Source organism: Stegostoma tigrinum, unplaced genomic scaffold (genome assembly GCF_030684315.1).
Source record: "Stegostoma tigrinum isolate sSteTig4 unplaced genomic scaffold, sSteTig4.hap1 scaffold_526, whole genome shotgun sequence".
NCBI classification, from domain to species: Eukaryota; Metazoa; Chordata; class Chondrichthyes; order Orectolobiformes; family Stegostomatidae; genus Stegostoma; species Stegostoma tigrinum.
This window is the reverse complement of record NW_026728457.1, coordinates 28,481-34,048: the sequence shown is the minus strand read 5'-3', so window position 1 is coordinate 34,048 and position 5,568 is coordinate 28,481.

The window sequence follows — 5,568 nt, the reverse complement described above, 5'->3', positions numbered from 1 at the left end:
TTCTTGTATGTGGGTTATCCTACCATAGTATCAACAGGGTAATTTGTGCCTGGGGTGCACATAGATTTTCAGAAGGCTTTTGATAAGATTTATTTTTACTTGTTCATTCACGGAATGAGGGCATCACTAGCCAGGACAGCATTCATTCACCAACCCAGATTGCCCAGAAGGCAGTTAGTAGTCAACCACCTTACTGTAGGGTTGGAGTCACATGGAGGATAGACCAGGGAAGGATGGCAGTTTCCTTCCCTAAAGGGCACTAGTGAGCCTGACGCATTACAGGTAGAGAACCAAGCCTCTAGGAATTTCTGTGTGCGTCTACGTTTGTCTTGGGTGCCAAAGGAAATTTCTGGAGGCATGGTTCTCCACCCATAAAGCGATAAACCTGAGTCAAACATAGATACGCACAGAAATTTCTGGAGGCTTTGCTCTGCACCCGTACTGCATTCAATAAACACATAGAATTAGACCCCATATACAAATCCATACCGATCAAACCCAGAAATGACGCTAGTCACCAGAGCAGACCTAACAACATAAATTCCAAGTGGAGGGGAATAACACTGCCTCTTCGAGGCTCCACTGATGATGTCACCTGGCATGGTAATGAAATGCCTGAAGAAGAACAAGCCAGCTCGGTGAGCAAGTCAACAACCTCACCCACAACCCGAGCTACAGATCTTCGTCAAAACTTTTATTGCAATACAAACTTAGAAGAATTGAAATGGGGCATAACATATTGAGATGGATTGAGCATTTATTAATAGAAAAAAAACCAGATATTAACTGCTAAAATGTACGAAGATGGAACAACAGTGGGGCGCTCACCCTTCAATCCTGCTCCACCATTCAATAAGATCACAGCTGATCTGATTTTAACCTCAGATCTACATTCCTACATGTCCCTAATAATCTTTCAACCCCTGCATCATCAGCAATCCACCTCTGCTTTACTGAATACTCATAATTTACGATATCCACTATCTTATCCTAAAATAATTTTTTGTGATTGGCGCAGTATATGTACAGCGAAGGTACACACTTTTCACTGTTTTTTACATTGAATACACATGACAGTAAATTATTCAATTCTTAATTGACTGAATTCAATTCTTTTGAGGAAAGGAATTCCAAAGGCTCACAATCTTCTGAGAAAGAGAAAAAATGTCGAATCGTCTGTTTTATTTTGGCATTGCCTTGTTTTTAAATGATAACTATTTTAAATATTGAATCAAATAGTTTCAGATTGTGCACACTGCTGCTACTGAGCGATGTTAGTGGGGGCGGTGAATGTTGGTGTATGCAGTGTCAATCCAATGGCCTACATTATCCTGTATGGTGCCGAACTTATTGAGTTTTGTTGGAGCTTCACAAATCCAGATAAGTGGGAAGCATTCCATTTCAGTTGTGACTTGTAGATTGCGGACAGGGTCTTCAATTTCATGAGCTCATGGATGATTTGAAAATGGTCACATCTATTTCCTTACCTTTCCCACATAAATCTTGATTTCCTTCCTGATTTCAAAAACTGTCTATCACATCCTGAAAATGATGAACATAATTGTCAACAGTTCTGAAAATTCCATCAGACAGATCTGAGGATGGGGAGAAGGAATTTGGGAGTACTTTATCCATATTTCTTACTTCAGTTCCACCGTTCAGTGTTAAGTGTGTGTTTTCCTAAATTTCTTCATATCTCAAAACATTTAATTATTCCTGTGCCCATTATTTTCTCCTGATAAATGTAACTTTGTTACAATTCTGGAAAATGGAGCTTTCTTTTAAGGTGTCAATTTGAACCAAGGCTTGGAGGTGGGGAGAATGGAAAAGGTTATCTGGTCGGGATGTAGAAAGATCACGCACAAATTCCGTTCGGGATAGCTTTTGAATTCATTACTTGATTTGGTAGCTGTAATCAGTTCTCAGTTAACATGGGAACTGATTTTCTGATCTAATGCATTCTCCCTGCTATAAATAATGGGTGTTTTCTCAATCTCTCAAAGAAGGTACGGACCAATCCAGAACACCAATCACTGAAACACTCATTATTTACCAAAGAAAAATCATGTCTCTTGGTTTTTTGATCAAGCTGAAGATTCTGTGGGCAATTAATGATATACAAAAGATCTACTACCCGGTCTTAGCTGGGTTTGGAGTCCCAGGTAACTTACATCCTAGGAATGTTGTTTCCAAAGGTGGAATTCAAAGATTTATGCCATCTTAATCTTTGTGTATGTACTTTTTTAGTGATCATACTTACATTTTCTCATTGACTATACTTCAAGAAGGATTTATTACCTGTTAGAATTTATTAATGTCACATCCTGTCTGATGGTAAAATGTAATATCTATGTGTCTATCTATCTTTCTTTGCTTTCTTTCTTTCTCTCTTTCTTGCATTCTTGCTTTCTTCCTTCCTTTCCCTCGAAGAAGTCAAGTTTTTTAAAATTTTCAAAAGATTTTTTTCTCACATAAGTGAATTAATTGTTGTAAAAACGTGGACTGCAAAATAGATCGAATATATTCTGATCCATTTTCAGGGAAGAAAAAGTCTAAGATTTTCATTCCAATGTTTCCATGTTTGCGGGAAACGTTTGATTCCAAATGTAATCCTTCCATATTTATTCATATAACATTTTTTTTTGTAATAACGTTTTGCCTGTTCTCTAGCTTAGTTCTTTGTACACAGCTACGAGAGCATATTGTTTGGCTGTTCTCTAACAGCTAACATATTGAGAATTCTCTCTGATTGGAATTTCAAACAACATATTTGCTGCCATGTTGTAGTTGTTTGTTGCAAGAAGATTCAATAACATATTTAAGAATTAGTTGCATTATTTTCTGCATTGTAACTGATCAACAAACCGTCTAATTTTCCCTCTTCTCTCTAGTGAATGTGGTGACAATTATGATCCTAATTCGGGGGAGGTGTGGACTTTCAAAATGTGTTACTCATTACCTGGTGGCCATGGCTGTGACAGATCTGTTGGTCGTGATCTTTGATCTGATATTACGACAAATTCCTATTACACATCGAGGAGAGTTTCTTTTTCTGAAGTCTGTCCCCCTGTGCAACATCCATGCCATTCTGCTTTACGCTTCCACAGACTGTTCTGTCTGGTTCACAGTGGCGTTCACCTTTGATCGATTTGTAGCCATATGCTGCCAAAAGCTGAAAATTAAACTTTGCACCAAGAAAACAGCATGTGTGGTTTTAGGAACAGTGACTGTGCTGAGTTGTTTGAAGAACATTTTCTGGTATTTCTTGTATTCAAGTAGATACTGGCTTTCTAATAGCCCATGGTTTTGTAGCGTGACATATACTGTACTTACTTCAATTGTCTGGGCCATTGTTGAATTGATGCATTACATAATTACACCGTTCATTCCATTTATTTTCATTCTACTGTTTAACACATTGACAGTCAGAAACATTATTTTAGCCAACAGAGCTCGCAGGAGACTCCGGTGTCAGGCCACAGGGGGAAGCCCCAGTGACCCAGAGATGGGAAGTCGAAGGAAATCTATGGTCATGCTATTTGTTATTTCTGGCAATTTCATCGTGTTATGGATTGTGTTCATTATTTATTCCATATTGAAACGATTTGATTACTTGGGATATCCAGTTGCTCTGCCAACATTTGTAAGTGAGATTGGCTTCATGCTCCAGCTCCTGAGTAGCTGCACAAACACCTTTATTTATGCAGTTACCCAGAGGAAATTCAGAGAAGATTTGCTTAATGGAGTAATGTATCCCTTCACAAAGTTCGTCAAAGTAATGCGGTGATGTTTCCTGCCAATGTTGAATGTCAATAGGAATGTCCACTAGACATGAAAAGTTTACTGTGTTTTTGCCCTGCTTACATTATATTCACAGCTGCCAATTCCCTTCCGAACACCTTGATTGAATCTGCCTCTACCACAATCTTTATACAATTGATTAGCTGCAGGATTTGCTTTTACTCATGTGTCGATCATTTCTGTCACTGGTGATATCTGATCTGTGTTGACGTTTGCGCCACTGATGCTGCCTTTGAGAGATTAACGTATTTATTTTTAAAAGGCTTTATTCTGGACATAGAACATAGAACATAGAACCATACAGTGCAGAACAGGCCCTTTGGCCCTCGATGTTGTGCCGACCTGTGAACTAATCTAAGCCCATCCCCCTACACTATCCCATCATCATCCATATGCTTATCCAAGGACTGTTTAAATGCCCCTAATGCGGTCACTCATGGTTTATGAACACCCACATTAAACTCCTAAATATTTTTTTTTCATTCTCCTTGAAAAGCAATAGTAATCTCTCGATGCTGTCCACCTAACTGAAGTTCCACACCGTTCAGCAATATTTTATGAATCAGTTCCTCACTCTCTATTTAATGTCTTCATATCTTTCCTGAAGATTGGCGCCAAAATACAGGCACTGCATTCTAACCCAGAAGATGCAGTCTCCAACACACATTGAGCATAACCTCTGTCTTTCTCACTAATCCTGAGTAATAAAGCCTTGTGGTCACAAAAATATCATGAATGGCTCTCTGCCACTCATCCTTCTAACTTCGGACGAGTACAGGCCCATTTGAGCTAATATCTTCTCGTGCAGTAGTCCTGCCATCCCGAACTTCAGCCCATTGTACAGTTGTTGCACAGACTCTTTCATCTTTATTGACAGTAACTGACGATGGCTCAGTGGTTCTCACTACTGCCTCACAGCATAAAGGACTTGGGTTTGAGTCCAGCCTCTGTGGCTGTTTGCGGGTGTTTGCGTATTCTCCCTGCGTCTGTGTGCAGTGTGCTCTGGTTTCCTAAGGCAGTACCAGCATGTGCAGCTTATGAGGATTGGTTTTGGTAAATTACCCATGGAGTGTAGGGGCCACGTGTGTTAATCATGGGAAATGCAGATGTCTGAGGAGGATAGGGTCAACATAGACTGGATGGGCTGAAAAGCCTGTCTCCTCACTGTAAGAATTTTATGACAATTAACAAATGGTTCAGGTCTCATTTCCCACATAAGCCCTTTCTTATTGTGTGCTTTTAATTAGATTGTTTCTTTGTGATATTTGAACAAAAATGAACTACTCGACACTTACTGCCTCAATGTTTTTAAATTCACTTGGTTCCTGTGCATCTCTGAAAGCGATGTTTTGAGCCTTTTCAAATCAGACAGAATCGGTTGTAAATTGCCAAGGGAGCTGGGATACTGGGAATGATGAACATTCTTACAACCTCATAGGGCCAGACTCCCAAAGGAATGAATGGCCCAGTTCCTGTTACCCCAGTGTCAGTGCAACTCTGCAGGGTCTGCTGCTTATGGAGTACCACATTGGGACAACAAAAGGAGGCACAGGTTATCTTGGAGCCTGGAAATTGCATGTCACCAGATATGACGGCAGGGCTGGGAAAGGTCAGTGTTGGTAACAATTGATATTCCTGCTCGTGTCTGTCAGTGTGTAATCCTGTGTCACTTCCACTTCATATACCTTGTGATAGAGTTGGGTGTTTCAATGCTCAGAGCTTGCTCCAAAGGTCAGCACTATTTCTTAGGAGAAGGCTCACAGTGCT